Below are 16,734 nucleotides of genomic sequence, written 5' to 3'. Positions count from 1 at the left end.
TGAGAAATGGAGCTTGGAACTAAACAGAGAATTCTCAACAGAGGAATATCAAATGGCTGAGAAACACTTAAAGAAATGCTCAACCTCCTTAGTCATCAGGGAAATGCAAATCAAAACAACTCTGAGATTCCATCTTACACCCATCAGAATGGCTAAGATCAAAAACTCAAGCGACACCACATGCTGGCGAGGATGTGGGGAGAGAGGAACACTCCTTCATTGCTGGTGGGAATGCAAACTAGTACAACCACTTTGGAAATCTGTCTGGTGCTATGTCAGAAAAATGGAAATAGGGCTTCCTCAAGACCCAGCTATTCCACTCCTTGGAATACACCCAGAAGATGCTCCAGCACACAACAAGAAAATTTGCTCAACCATGTTCATAGCAGCCTTATTCATAATAGCCAGAACATGGAAACAGCCTAAGTGTCCCTCAGTAGAAGAATGGATAAAGAAACTGTGGTACATGTACACTATGGAATACTACCCAGCTATTAAAAACAAGGAATTCCCAAAATTTGTGGATAAATGGATTGAGCTAGAAATTATCATAATGAGTGAGTTAACCCAGAAGCAGAAAGACTCAAATGGTATATACTCACTTATATCTGCATACTAGCCCAAGGGGCATGTTCCACGAAAGCCTTTACTTACCAGGAAACTGGGACAGAGGGGAGGACATCCTATTGGGACTTTAAATGAGAGAAGCAAGGGAGAATAGCAAAGTAGAAGGATCCAGAGTGTCCTAGAAACCTATAAGTAGAACATTATGATAGGCAGATTTGGGTCCAGGGGTCCCACACAAACTAAGGCACCAGCCAAGGACAATACAGGCAGTAAAATTTAAACCCCTACCCAGATCTAGTCAATGGTCAGAACATTTTCCACAGTTGAGTGGAGAGTGGGATATGACTTTCCCACGTACTCTGGTGCCTCACATTGGACCATGTCCCCTGGAGGGGGAGACCTGGTAGCACTCAGAGGAAGGACAGCAGGTTACCAAGAAGAGACTTGATACCCTATGAGCATATACAGGGGGAGGTAATCCCCCTCAGGAACATTCATAGAAGAGGGGAATAATGGGAAAATGGGAGGGAGGGAAGAATGGGAGGATACAAGGGATGGGATAAACATTGAGATGTAACAAGCATAAATTTATAAAAGAAATATATACAAAAAGGAAAAAGAAAAAACTGACCTGGACAAGTTTAGGAAACCTATATGTAAATACTGAGCCAAGGTCCTCTCTAGCACACATAGACAATCAAAGGTTCTTTGAAGGTGGCAGTGGATACATAGATAGATGAAGAAAGGACTTCTTAGACAAATCTGCAATTGAGAGATTGGTAACCCAACCCACCTAGTGGTCAAATTAAACCTCTCCCTCATATCTGGCCACCAAAGATGAAGCAGGAGACCACACATCACAACTAAATCTTTGTGGTGAGCCAATTTAAGACACAAAGCTCTACAAATGCGCTGTATAGTTGACAGCTACAGGAGGCCTTCAGGAAGCTGAATCAGAGTATCAAAAGAGAGAGACTCAACTCTGTATGGTCCAGGGAATAGAACGAGAATGCTAAGCAGATGATCTGAAGATGAATTTTGTCCTAACTTAAGGTATGAACACAATTGCCAGTGATTGTGATGGATTGGTTTGCCATTTTGTAGAGAGAAGGCTACAGAGTCCTGAAGTTGTCCTTACTGGAGATACCAGACGAGGTACTGGATCTAGTCTCCAAGTCCTTTTTCATCCTGAAGCCCCATGCGTCATGAATGACTTTGTTACTCTTTCGTTCTCTCTCTCTCTCTCTCTCTCTCTCTCTCTCTCTCTCTCTCTCTCTCTCTCTCTCTCTCTCTCTCTCTCTCTCTCTCTCTCTGTGTGTGTGTGTGTGTGTGTGTCTCTGTCTCTGTCTCTGTCTCTCTCTCTCTCTCTCTCTCTCTCTCTCTCTCTCTCTCTCTCTCTCTCTCTCTCTCTCTCTTTGTCCCTTGAACACTAGTCCAGAGGACACGGTGTTGAACAAGTGCTAAGAAGTTGAAAAACACAGAACATTTCTCAGAATCCACAGCTGCAATTACCTATGGTACATGGGTGAGGTTAGTCACTTTCAAACACCTATATGCTGTAGGATTCACATTTCAAGTTTTGTCTTGAAGACCCCAAAGCCATAAAAATTAACATCTGATATTTTTGAGTTCTGAACATATATACTCTAGGTGTGGTTGGATGGAGTTGTATGTGTGTGTGTGTGTGTGTGTGTGTGTGTGTGCGTGCGCGCACGTGTGCGTGCGTGCATGCATGCATGCGTGTATTAAATCACTATATCCAACCCCCAAAGAAGTGGCTTTTAAGTAAGTACAAAGAAAACAAAGAAGACACTGACAGGAAGTGAACAGGTAGAAGACAGTGCCTGCACTCGGGTCCCTGGTGAAGTGAGTGTGGGTTTACAACAACCTTCTTACAGTGTCTTCAAGTACTCTTTTTATTTTGGAGGATTCTGGCTCAATACTCCTCAGATGAAAAACAGTGTCTGTAGACATGAAAGATGAAGATTCATAAAATTCCCCGGGATAGTCATCTATCAACACATAGCTCCAGGGAGAATAGAGTAAGCAGATTTTCTTTAAAATTATGGCATTTAAAGATACACTAGGAAAGTGTGGTTTAAGTATTTAGGTCCTCAGATAGAATGTTAACTCTTTTAAGGATACACTTAAAGCTTTTGGTTCTAGTGATTGAAGTTAACAATAAATGCAATACTCTCCACAGTTTAATGGCTTATACCTGAAAATCACAAATAACTTCAAATCACCCACTCTTAAGAAAGACTTTAGAAACTAAACAACACAGCAACAATAACAATGAGGCAGGAAAGTCAGAGATTCGCAGCTTCGAGTCCATGTCTTGCCACTTGGAAGTTGACAGGCCGGGGACACAGAATTCAGAAGGCCTGATGTGAAGGATTTGTGGGGCCACAGCCCTGGTCCTTCTGTGAGAATGAGCGTAATGATCGATATTTTACAGATGGCTTTGACTTGTCAGATACCTCAGATTCAGAGCTCCTGTGCCAAGGGACTTTCCTCTTGCTATGACTTCCTTATGGAAACAATGGACACTCTGCTATAAAACCATGCTGGTTTTGATCTCATGAATTGGGACAATTCTGATGGACCATTTGGACCATTGAGTTTCCAGAGCTTCTTAGCTACTGGTACAAGATACCAGGCACATGCTGATATCATTAAAAATAAGATGTCAAGAAACAAATATGTTATAGAGAGATTTATGTGGGGAAAGGAAGGGGAGGGGAGTTATGGCCTGAGTGGGCTATGAGGGTAGAGAGAGACAGAGACTGAGAAACAGTGGGAGAGAGAGAAAGAAAGGGAAAGGCAGCGCCCCTTAGAGAGAGAGTCGAAGGGAGAGAGAGAGAGAGGTGAGAGAGAGACAAGGGGGCAGGTTTGTCCTTTTATATTTGGTGCCTGTGGCACACGCTGGTGGCCTGCATCAGGTGATTCTGTCAGAGGTCGCTAAGCAACCTAGAGGCAGATCAGATCAGCTAGCAGATTGGCTTGCGAACTAATACACACTCCCTTGCTCCAGCTTCCTTCCTTTCTCTATGCATTTCTGTGCCTACCTCAATCCTCACATAGGCATCAACCCTAAAGCTTCTCCTTAGTAAACATCTCTCAGGCAAACTCTGCCCTTGAGTTGCTGAGCTTATCTTCATCATTGTTCAATATACAAAGGCATATGTATTAAGTCAGCCTTGGATGTCTCCCATCAGGCATCCATTCCATAGCTCTGAAATGGAGATGCTGCAGATGAGGGTTCTTCTCTGCTCTACAGAATATGCCCAATGGCCTGACAGAAGAGGTATTTCCTACAGAAACAATATGCATTCAGAAATGAAAATACTTACCCGGGCTAAAACATTACCTTACAAGCCATCATATATTTTTTTTTTCTTGATGGAAAGACTTTATTTTCTTCTATTTTTTTTAATTTATTCAGATTACAACTGAATTGTTATTCCATCACATTTATCCTCCCATTCCTCACTCCCTCCCATCCCCAGCCTATTCCCCTCCCCTAGGTCTATGACCGAGGAGGACCTCCTCCTCCACTTTATGGTCATAGGCTATCAAGTCTCATCTTGGTAGCCTGCCTATTCTTTCTTTGAGTGCCATCAGGGCTCCACAACAAGGGGAGGTCATCAAATATGGGGCACCAGAGTTCATGTCAGACTTAGTCATTGATCTCCACATGCTGTGGAGAATGTCCTCTCCATTGGCTAGATCAGAGTAGGGGTTCGATGTTTACTACTTTTATTGTGCTTGGTTAGTGCAATAGTTTGAGCAGACACCCCAGGCCCTGATCCACCCATTACGATGTTCTTCTTGTAGGGTTCTAAGATCCTCTGGATCCTTCTATTTCCTCATTTCCTATATTTCTCTTATGGGGTGCAGGTAGGAGGGAGTGAGGAATGGGAGGATAAAAGTGATAGGATAACAATAGAGTCCCAGTAGGATGTCCTCACTTCTATCCCAATCTCCAGATAAGTGAAGACTTTCATGGGACATGCTTCTTGGGCTGGTGTCCAATTATAAGTGAGTATATATCATGTGAGTCTTTCTGCTTCTGGATGAACTCACTTAGTATGATTGTTTCTAGTTCCATCCATTTGTCCACAAATTTCAGGATTTCCTTGTTTTTTATAGCTGTGTAGTATTCAGTGGTGTAAATGTACCACAATTTCTTTATCCATTCTTCAAAGGAGAGACATTCAGGCTATTTCCAGGTTCTGGTTATTATGAATAAGGCTGCTATGAACATGGTTGAGCATATGTCACAGTTGTGTGGTGGAGCATTTTCTGAGTATATTCCGAGGAATGGAATAGCTGGGTCTTGAGGAAGCCCTATTCCCAGTTTTCTGAGAAAGCGTGAGATAGATTTCCAAAGTGATTTGGTTGTACAAGTTTGCATTCTCATGAGCAATAAAGGAGTGTTCCTCTTTCTCCACATCCTTGTCAGCATATGTTGTCACTTGAATTTTTGATCTTAGCCATTCTGATGGGTGTAAGATGGAATCTTAGAGTTGTTTTGATTTGCATTTGATTTGCATTCTCTGATGACTAAACACATTGAACATTTCTTTAAGTGTTTCTCAACTATTAAATAGTCTTCTGTTGAGAATTCTGTGTTTAGTTCTGAGCCTCATTTCTCAATTGGGTTATTTGGTTTGGTGGTGTTTAATTTCTTGAGTTCTTTATATATTTTTGGTATTAGACCTTTGTCAGATGTAGGGTTGGTGGAAGATCTTTTCCCAGTCTGTAGGCTGTTGCTTTGTTCTCTTGACAGTGTCTCCTGCCTTACAGAAGCTTCTCAACCTCATGAGGTCCCATTTGTTCATTGTTGGCCTTAAGATCTGGGCTGTTGGTGTTCTGTTCAGGAAGCTGTCTCCTGTGCCAATGTGTTCCAGGCTCTTTCCCACTTTTTCTTCTAACCGATTTAGTGTCTCTGGTTTTATGTTGAGGTCTTTCATCCACTTGATCTTCAGTTTGTGTGTGGTGAAAAATATGAGTCTAATTGCATTTTTCTACATGTTGACATCCAGTTAAACCAGCACCGTTTGTTGAAGATGCTATCCCTTTTCCATTGAATAGATATGTCTTCTTTGTAAAAAAAAAAAAAAAAAAAGAAAGAAAGAAAAATCAAGAGACCATATGTGTGTGGATTCATATCTGGGTCTTTGATTCAATTCTTTTGATCAACCAGCCTATTGCTGTACCAGTACCATGCTGTTTTAATTACTGTTGCTCTATAGTACAGCTTGAGATCAGGAATGGAAATTCCTCCAGAGGATCTTTTATAGTATAGGATTGTTTTAACTATTCTGGGTTTTTCTGTTTTTACATATGAAGTTAAGAATTTACCTTTCAATGTATTTTTAAAATTGTGTAGGTATTTTGATAGGGGTTGCATTGAATCTGTAAATTGCTTTTAGTAAGATGGCTATTTTTACTATGTTAATTCTTCCAGTCCACGAACAAGAGAGATCCCTCCATCTTCTCATGTTATCTTCAATCTCTTTCTTCAGAGATTTAAAGTTTTTTCAAACAAGTCCTTAACTTGCTTGGTTAAAGTTACTCCTCAATATTTTATATTGCTCATGGCTATCTTGAAGGATGTAGTTTTCCTAATTTCTTCCTCTGCATGATTGTTGTTTGTATATAGGAAGTCTACTGACTTTTTTGAGTTAAATTTGTATCCAGCCAATATGCTGAAGGTGTTTATCAGCTAAAGGAGTTCTCTGGTGGAATTTTGGGGGTCATTTATGTACACTATCATATCATATGCAAATAGGGATAATTTGACTTCATCCTTTTTCATTTCAATCCCCTTGATCTCCTTTTGTTGTCTTATTGCTCTGGCTAGAACTTCAAGAACTATATTAAAGAGATATAGAGAAAGTGGGTAGCCTTGTGTGGTCCCCGATTTTAGAGGAATTTCCTTGAGTATCTCTCCATTTAATTTGATGTTGGCTGTAGGCTTGCTGTATATAGCCTTTATTATGTTTAGGTATGTCCCTTGTATCCCCGATCTCTCCAAAACTTTAAACATGAATGGATGTTGGATTTTGTCAAATGATTTTTCTGCCTCTAAGGAGCTGATCATGTGGTTTATCTCCTTCAGTTTGTTTACATGGTGGATTACATTAATGGATTTCCATATATTAAACCATCCCTGCACACCTGGAATGAAGCCTATCTGGCCATGGTGAATGATATCTTTGATATGTTCTTGTATTTGTTTTGCGAGTATTTTATTGAGTATTTTTGTGTCAATGTTCATAAGAGAAATTGGTCTGAAATCCTTTTTTTTGTTGGGTCTTTGTGAGGTTTAGGTATCAACATGACTGTGGCCTCATAGAAAGAATTTGGTAATGTTCCATCCATTTCTATCTTTTGGAGTAGCTTGAAGAGTATTGGTATTAGCTCCACTTTGAAGGTCTGCTAGAATTCTGCCCTGAAACCATCTGGTCCTGGGCTTTTTATGGTTGAGAGACTATCAGTGATTATTTCTATTTCTGTAGGAGAAATAAGGCTATTTAATTTGTTTATCTGATCTTGATTCAATTTTGGCAAGTGCAATCGGTTTCCAAATTTTGTGGCATATATGCCTTTAATGTAGGGTCTTATGATTCTTTGTATTTCTTCAGTGTCTGTTGGTATGTCTCCCTTTTCATTTCTGATTTTCTTAGTTTGAATAGTGTCTCTCTGCCTTTTAGTTAGTTTGGCTAATTGTTTGTCTAACTTGTTGATTTTCTGAAAGAACCAGATCCTGGTTTTATTGATTCTTTAAATTGTTCCCTTTGTTTCTTTTTTTTCCATTTTATTATTTTATTCAGTTCCCTTTGTTTCTAATTTATTGATTTCAGCCCTGACATTGATTATTTCTAGACATCTACTCCTCTTAGTTGTTTCTGCTTCTTTTTTTCCCTAGGGCTTCCAGGTATGTCGTTAAGTTGCTTATGTAGGATGTTTACAATTTCTTTATAAAGGCACTTTGTGCTATGTATTTTCCTCTTACCACCACTTTCAATGTGTCCCACAAATTTGGGTCTGTTGTTCCTTCATTTTCATTACATCTCAGGAAGTCCTTAATATCTTTCTTTATTTCTCTCCTGACCCAGGTGTCATTAAGTAGAAAGTTGTTTAGTTTCCTTGTGTGTGTAAGCTTTTTGTTATTTCTGTTGTTGTTGAAGTCCAGCCTTAGACCATGGTGATCTGATAAGATACAAGGTATTATTTCAGTCTTGTTTTACCTGTTGAGACTTCCTTTATTACCTACTATGTGATCAATTTTGGAGAATGTTCCATGGGGTGCTGAGAATAAGGCATAAACCTTTGTGTTTATGTGAAAAGTTCTATAAATATCTGTTAGATCCATTTGATTCATGGTGTTGGTTAATGATGTTATTTCTTGGCTTAGTTTTTGTTTCAATGACCTATCCTTCAGTGAAAGTGGGATATTGAAGTCTCCCACTATTAGTGTGTGGGGATCAATGTGTGGTTAAAGCTTTGTTAATAGTTCTTTCACATCTGAATAAATTAATAATTTTTTTAACTTTCAAAGAATTGTTATCTTGGTTAATTTTACCCTTGATGAGTTTGAAGTATCCTTCCTTGTCCCTTTTGATTAATTTTTGTTGAAAGTCTATTTTATTAGATATTAGAATGGCTACACCAGCTTCCTTCTTGTGACCATTAGCTTGGATTTTTTTCCAGTCTTTTACCATGAGGCAATGTGTATCCTTGTGGATGAGATGTGTTTCTTGAATGCAGAAGAATGTTGGATCTTGTTTATGCATCCATTCAGTTAGTCTGTGTCTTTGTATTGGAGAATTGAGACCATTGATGTTGAAAGATATTAATGACCAGTGACTGTTAAGCCCCTTCATTTTTTATGTTTGTTACAGTCAAGAGTTTGTGTGGTGGTGATCTTGCAATAATGTAATTAATTATCTATTTCCTGTGTAGCTTTGGCTGTAACTTGTTCCTTTGGGGAGGATTTTTCCTTCTACTAACTTCTGTAAAGCTGGATTTGTGGATAGGTACTGTTTGAATTTGTTTCTGTCATGGAATATTTTGTTTTTTCTGTCAATGGTGTCAATGGTTATTGATAGTTTCACTGGTTATAGTAGTCTGGCCTGGCATCTGTGTTCTCTTAGGGATTGCAGGACTTCTGTCCAGGCCTTTCTGGTGTAATTCTGATAGGTTTGACATCATATGTTACTCTGCCTATTTTTTTTTCTTGCCACTTTTAATGTATTTTTTCCTTTGTTCTGTATATTTTGCGTTTTTATTATTATGGGGCAGGAAGATTTTCTTTTCTGGACTATTCTATTTAGTGCTCTGTAGGCCTCTTGTATGTTCATATGCATCTCCTTCTTCAGATTGGGAAAATTTTCTTCTATGATTTTGTTGAAGATGTTTTCTGGGCCATGGAGTCAGGCATCTTCTCTTTCCTCACTGCCTATTATTCTCAGATTTCATCTTTTCATGGTGTCCTTGATTTCTTGGATGTTCTGTGTAAGGACCTTTTCAGATTTAGCATTTTACTTGATGGTTGTTTCAAGTTCTACAATTGCATCTTCAAGTCCCAAGATTTGTTCCTCCATTTATTGGATTCTGTTAGAGATTGTCACTTCTGTGTTGCTTGCTTTCTTCTCTAAGGCCTCTCAATCACGTTTTTCTTCTGTGTGTTCCTTTATCATAGATTCCATTGTCATCTTCAGATCTTGAAGTGTTTTATTGATTTCATTCATCTGTTTGTTTGTATTTTCCTGAAATTCTTCCAGTGCCTCTCTATATGTTTCTTTTATGTCTTCAACCTGTTCCATTGCATCCTCCGGCATTTGTTTACAGATTTTATTCATTTCTTCCATTATCATCTTCCTTACTAAGGACTTGAGGTCATTTTCTTGAATTTCAATTGTGTTTTCGTTCTCAGAGTTGCTTTCTTTGGGATAGCTGGGATCTGCAGATGCCAAACTGTTTTGGTTTTTGTTGTTTGGATTCTTACGCTGTCCTTTAGTCATTTTGCTGTCTCTGATGTTGAGAGGTAGTTTCTGATGTCCTTCACTGATTGTTGAGAGTTGCTAGTTGGTGAGTGATTATAGGTTGCATGCCCTTGCCTGTGGGGATCAGGAAGTTCTTGCTTGGAGCAGGCAGGTGATCTGGTTTCCACTCCTGGAGACTTTGCTCTACACCTTAGGCTCTGGACTGGGTCAGCAGAGGTAGGCTTCTGCCTGGTCCCTTTCAAGTTACTGCTGTGTTTCAGATCAGCTGTATTGGGGACCCAGAACACAGGTGGCGCTCTCAGCTGGGCAAGTTGCTCCAAGCTGCCTGAGTTTCTCAAGACGCTGTACTCAAGATCCCTTCCAGATCAGACCCACTGAACTAGGGCCGCCTTTTAGACCAGAGTGGAAATCCCTCAGAGATGTCCAGCCTCTCCCACAAGTGTGGAAGATCCTGCTGGGGCTATGGGAACTGATCCAGCTAGGTTCTATCTGCTGGATACTGCAGGCTCGGTAGGCCATGGCCCATAGACAGGGACCATTTCAGGCCTTTCAAGCTGGGTTCTAACTATCCAGGTCTGTAGCTCGACCCACTGCATCCAGTTCCAATTTGGGCCCATTCAGCGCACGGCCTGCACCTAGGTGAACCCAGCTGCCTGTGCTTCCACAAGGCCCCAGGGCCCTCCGCAAGTTGGCGTGGGGCAGGTGAAGGGGTCCAAGGGCAGATTCATACGCTTCCCTAAGACTTCTCCAGGCCAGGGGCTCCAGTGTATCACCATCCTACACACTTAATTCGTGCTTTATAGGTGGGTTCCGTTCAAGCATCTGGATAGTGCATTCAGGACCTCCGTGGGCTGTTGCTTGATCCGGTGCCAGGCCCGCCGGTGGTCTGCGCTGTGTAGGACCCCACTCACCTAGAGTTCTATAGATCTAGCAGTCTGTGACTCCATTGAGGTCCCTGGTCTCCGTGCAGTAGATCAGATACAGTGCATGATAGGTGCCACCATCTTGGAACTCAAGCCATCATATTTCTAGTCCATAATTTATATTTAATATCTCTCAAGAGCAGATACATCAGGAAACTTGTGTGAAATTTATTGACATGTCAGGTCTTTTCAAAAACACAGAATTTTCTTCTGGAAAAGGAAAAAAGAAACAACAATATTGGTCTTTATATGAAAAAAAGGCTGGTTTACTTTCACATCCTGGAAGGTTTGTCCGCAATAAAATGAAACTAGAAATCAATAGCAAGAGAAATAACAGAAAATTAAAGACATGAATATTGAATAAAACACTGTAACATTATGAACAATTCATTGAAAAATGCAAAAAGGAAATGTCTAAAACTTCCTAGAACTGAACAAAAATGAAAACACAACATACTAAACCCTATGATATATAATGAAACAGTCCTATGAAAGTTTATAGTTACAAGTGTCTATGTCACAATCTAGAGATGAAAGAAATAGCAGTACACTTTAAGGCCATGGAAAACCAAGAATGAGTCAAACTCAAAATCAGCAATGTAAAAATATAATAACCATCAGGGTATAAATGAATATAAGAGAAATGAAAATATATTAAGAATCAACTAAACAAGGAGTTGTTCTTTGAAAAGAAAAACAAAATTCACGAACTCTTAACCAAACTACCCAAAGGAAAAGGAGAGAAGATCCAAAATGCATAAAGTTAGAGACAAAGGGAGACATTACAACAACAAAATTTAGACAATCTTCAGGATATTTCCTTAAAACTTATATCTCAATAATTTAAAAAATTGAAAAGAAATGGATAAAATTCTAGATGCATAGCCTAACAAAGTTAAAGCAAGGGGTTATAAGCAACTTAAATCTCTCTATAATGAGCAATGAGATTAAAAAGGGGGAAGCAAAATTCTCCTAACTAATGAAAGAAAGTACAGCTCAAATGTATTCACTGCTGAATTTCACCAGGCTTTAAAAAAAATCTAACACCACTGCTCTTCCACTATTTCATCAACCAGAAAAAAGACACTACAAAACTCTTTTTATGGAGCCAGTGGTTTGAATATTATGTAATGACACAATATTAACAACAAAAATAAAATGGTAGGCCAGTATTCTTGATAAACATAGATGAGAAAACTTTCAATAAAATACTTCCCAAACTGAATACAAGAACACTTCAAGAAAATCACTCACCGTAATCAAGTTGACTTCATTCCAAGGATGCATGAATGAGTGAATATACAAATCAATAATATACATCACATAAAGAGAGCCAGGGACAAAATTCATGTGATCTTCTTACTAGATAGATGGAGAAAAAAAAAATCTTTTGTAAAGAAAAAAACCCAAAATCCTCTATGGTTAAAAAAAAAAAAAAAAAAAAACTGGAAAAACTAGGAAAATAAGCGTCTTAATTACTTTTCCTCTCACTGTGATAAAATTCCCTGACAAAAGCAACATAAGAGGAAGAATTCATTGCGGTTTACAGTTGAAAGGTACAATCCATCACAGTGAAGCCATCCTGGTGACAGAGATGCTTGTAGCAGCTGGTGAAATTTATATGCATAGTCAGAAAACAGAGAAAAATTATTACTGAAGCTCAGTCTTTAGGAAGCTACTTGTGTGTATATGATTTCAGGGCTGTCCACTTGTGGGGCTCTTTTCTGGAAACACTCTTTCACCCGCTCTCAGCATCCCTTAATTGCCTAGGATTGGAGCACCAAGAAGTTTCCCCTACCTACGTTTGCACGTCTACTAACACAGTTTGTGTCTACTAAGACATGTTTGGGCAACCATCCTATTGAGACTTAATAGGTGTAGCTTCTCTAACAGTTCTAGGAGATGCAATGTCACTACAGAATTCTTTTTCCTCTGGCTGTAAATATCTCTACTCCTTCTTCCAGGATGAACCTCAGGGTTAGTCTTGTAGATGTATCCATTGGGGCTGGGCACAACACAATCCCTTGTTCTCTGGATTTTGATCTGTCGTAGTTTTCTACACTGATCTCCATATATTGATAAGGGAAGTTTCGCTGAAGAATTAAATCACTTATCTGTGGGTATAAGGACAAATATTTAGAAGGCAGTTAAAATGATGCTGATTTAGTAATGAGGCAGTTGTAGGTTCTCCTCCGAGATCCATAACTTCACTAGTCTTGTGTAATTGGCAAAGTTTTCTATACCAAGCGTCATGTACCTCTTTTGTCGAGATGGTCTTAAGCCCAATTAGAGAGCTGTTAGTTACTACCAAAGTATGCATGCCCCTACTGTATCCTTAGTAATATTGTACCATGTTCCTCATTATTGTAGTTCATAGCCATCATGGCTTTGTAGGACTGTTGGTTTCATCTCTCTCTTGGAAGCATGCATGATACTTTCTGGTACCATGAAAGGCAACCAGGGAAAATCAATAGCCTATAATGTTTGGGGAGTCTTTTGGACTCCCCTGACCAACCACTCAAAATGGAGCTCAATATGCTTGGTACGTGTAAAGGAAGTCTTTAGCAAGTATCTGTGCGGTAGAGTGTCTAACCCTTTGGCCATATGTTAAGGAGGAGAATAGCTGAGTCTTAAAGTAGATGTATTGTTAATTTTTTAAGTGTCTTCCACACTGATTTCTAGAGGGGTTGTAGCGGTTTGTGGCCCTACCAACAGTGAATTAGGGCTTCCTGTTTTTTGTCTTCTTGATTGTCACCATTCTGACTGGAGAACAATGAAATCTCAAAGTTGCATTGATTTTCATTTCCCTAATTGCTTGGGATGACGGTGATGAACATTTTCTGAGACATTTCTTAGCCACCTTTCCAGATGGCTTTGAGAACTCTCTGTTCAGATCCAGAGCCCATGTTGTAGATGGGTTTATTGACCATGTTTGTCTTCTCATTGAGACAGATCTTGGACTCATTGATCCTTTACTCTTTGTAGTGCTTCCTTTGTTTCTATTCAACTAATTTCTGGTCTAATTTTTAGTATCTTTTGCCATCTACTGGATTTGGATTTGGTTTGTTCTTATTTTTCCAAGTTTTTGAGTTGTAACATTAAGTCGTTTATTTGTGCTCATTTTGATTTTTTTTTTAATGTGGCCAAATGAAGTTATAAATCACCAGTGTACGTCTGCTTTTAATCCATCCCAGAGGTTTTGTTGTATTTTGTTTCCATTCTCACTTATTTCTGAGAAAATTTTTTGTTTTGTATTTTTAATTTTCTCAATGATCCATTTATAATTCAGTAATGTTTAATCTCCATGAGTCTGTGTGCCTAATAGGGACTTGCATACTATCGATTTTAAGGTAAGTTGCATTATGGTCACATAGGATACATAGAGTAATTCCAATTGTTCTGAATTTAAGATTTATTTTGTGTTCCAGGATGTGGTCTGTTTTAGAGGAACTTCCAAGGAGTATATACACCTGGGTGGACTCCACAGATATCTGTTGTCTAATTGATACATGGTTTTACTTAATTCTGATGTTTCTCGGCTTAATTTTTGTTTGATAGCCTGTACATGGGAGAGGAGAGGGTATTGAAATCACCTGCTATATGTCGCTGATGTCAATCTGTGTCTTTAGTTCCAGCAACACATTTTTTAAAATAAAAGTGGATGTGTCAGAGTTTGTACATATTTATTTAACATAGAAATGTCTTCTTGATTGATTGTTCTGTTGACTAGAAAGAAGTGTCCTTCTTTATCTTTTCTCACTATAGTTTGAAGACTGTTTTGTCAGATATTAGAATAGCAACACTTTCTTGCTTCCTGATCCCATTTGATTAGAATCCCTTTTCCATCCTTTCTTGTAGACAACAAAAAAGGTAGATTTTATTTCTTTATCCATTCAGCCAACCTAAGTCCTTTGATTGGAGAATTGAGGACACTGATACTTATTTTTATCATTGTAGGTGTAGTCGACCTCAGTCATATGGATTTTTACTGTTGTTTGTTTTCAGTGGTACTTTGTGTGTCAACACTTATAGCTTCTTTTGTTTTCTTTCTACAGTCTCTTGGCTATGCTTACTTCTCTTGTCAGCCTGATATATGCTTCAGGCTATATTTTGTTGAGGTTTGGTCTTCTGGGTATAATTGGGGCTTGTTTGTTTGTTTGTTTGTTTGTTTTGATTATCTATATAATACAAAGTTTTTCTTTCCTCATCCAACTATGTCAGATAGTTATCTTGGGTACAGTGGTCTAGGTTGGCAGTCATGATTTTTGAGAACTTAGACTGCAGTATTCCAGGCTCTTCGGCTGTCAAATTTTCCATTTAGAAATCAGCTCTTAGTCTTATGGGTTTTTCTTTATCGGTGACTTGGTTTTTTGTTGGTGGTGGTTTGGTTGGTTGGTTTTGTTTTTGTTTGGTTTGGTTTGGTTTTTTGTTTTGTTTTGTTTTGTTTTTCTTTTGCAGATTTCACTGCTCTTTCTTTATTCTGTTTTGTTGTTAGTGTTTTACCTATGATGTGCAATAGGAATTTTCCTTTATGCTCCTGTCTATTTGGTTTTTTATGTGCTTTTCATATCTGTGTAGCTATGTCATTCATTAATTTCTGCAATTTGTCTTCTAGGATCTTGCCGAAGATCTGTTCTATGCCACTGAACTGGGACGTTCCCTCATCTATGCCTATAATTTGAAGGTTTGACCTTAGATGGTGCACAGCATTTCCTGCATTTTCTTTTTCTGTGTTTTACTTTAATTTTCTTTGCTCATTGGGACTAGTTATTCTATCCTATCTTCTGCTTGATTCCTTATACTTCCCCTTGGATTATTAAGGTCTTCAACTTCATCTTTATTTCAGCTTAATATGTCTTCAATTCTTTTATCTCTTTATTGACTTCAGTTTTCAAATCCTATATAGCCTTTATTTCCATCAGCTTCATATTCGTGTTTTCTTGGCCATCATTCTGGCACTTATTATCTTTAAGTTCATTCTATTTTAAGTTCATTGAGCTGTTTCTTTGTTTCTTGGTTAAGCACTTTAAATTCCTTGAAAAAGTTTACAGTTGTAATTTTAAATGTTGTGTAGACAATTCTTACTAGAGAGCAATGCTATAGGACTAAAAGATTTGAGAGTAGGAATCCCTGCCTTCAGCTCTCATATTGCTATGAGATCTGTGGTGGACATGTGAACTTCTTTTGTTTTTTCTGAGTCTATGGATATAGCACTCTGGGAAAGAAAACAGGATGTGGGACCTGGATTGGGCCTGAAGGCAAGATGTGGCTTCAGTTGAATGAAATTAGGTGGACACAATGGCTAGAGTGCAGCGTGTGCATTCTGGTCCAACTCTTGAGTTTAGGGGTAGATTTGGAGTATAGAGTGGATGTGGGTCAACTCACCTGGCTAGACCCTGTCACAAGATATTCAGGACCTGGGTAGGCAGAGAGATTAGAAGTGGCACAAGAGGGGCCGGAAGGTTATGGGCAAGTGACATGGTCCTGGGTAGATCCTGAAAGTTGGCGGGGGGGTTGATACTAGCAAAGGTGGTCAGTCTATGGGAGGAATGAGATGTAGGACCCTGGCTATACTTGAGAGTTGGGAGATACATGAAAAGAAGAACCAGTCAGACTTACCACGCTAAGCCCTGGCACAAGATGTGCAGACCTGGATGGGCAGAGACTTCAGATGTGCTACATGAGGACCTATAGGTTCCTGACACTTTTTAATCCTTTGGCTGTTTTCATTTCCTTCTTTTTTTTAATGCAAAAGCATCATATTCTTAATCCCACCTTGTCTGATATTTTCTTGTCTCTAAGGATGTTATTTATAATATATAAGTTGATCTCTGTTATGTTTGTTTTGTCCAAGTTCCTGGTTCTATGACTTACTTATTCAACAAATAAGTCATAGAACAAATAAGTTGTGTTTGTGGTAGGCTTTGCCTGCCTCCTGCTTCCCCACTTCGATTTGGCTGTTTCTTTTGGCAGTTTTTCTTTTAGTCTGAGAAGGTTTTCCATTTGGATATTTTTAAAAAATTATTGCCTATTAAGAAAAGGAGCTCTCTGTCTTGCCATGACAATTGTTTTCCTATTGATTAGCCAGTTGTTTTGTTTAGACAGATGTGTAGAAAAAAAATAACTGTAAGGATTATTTCATTTTGAAAGTTTTCATAATACACATACTTTCTGAAATACAAGATTGCATTTTGTAAAATGTATGGTTGTCTACATTTTTAATAGTC

This window comes from Acomys russatus, chromosome 8 (assembly GCF_903995435.1).
Source record: "Acomys russatus chromosome 8, mAcoRus1.1, whole genome shotgun sequence".
Classification (NCBI taxonomy): domain Eukaryota; kingdom Metazoa; phylum Chordata; class Mammalia; order Rodentia; family Muridae; genus Acomys; species Acomys russatus.
This window is presented reverse-complemented; position numbering follows the sequence as displayed.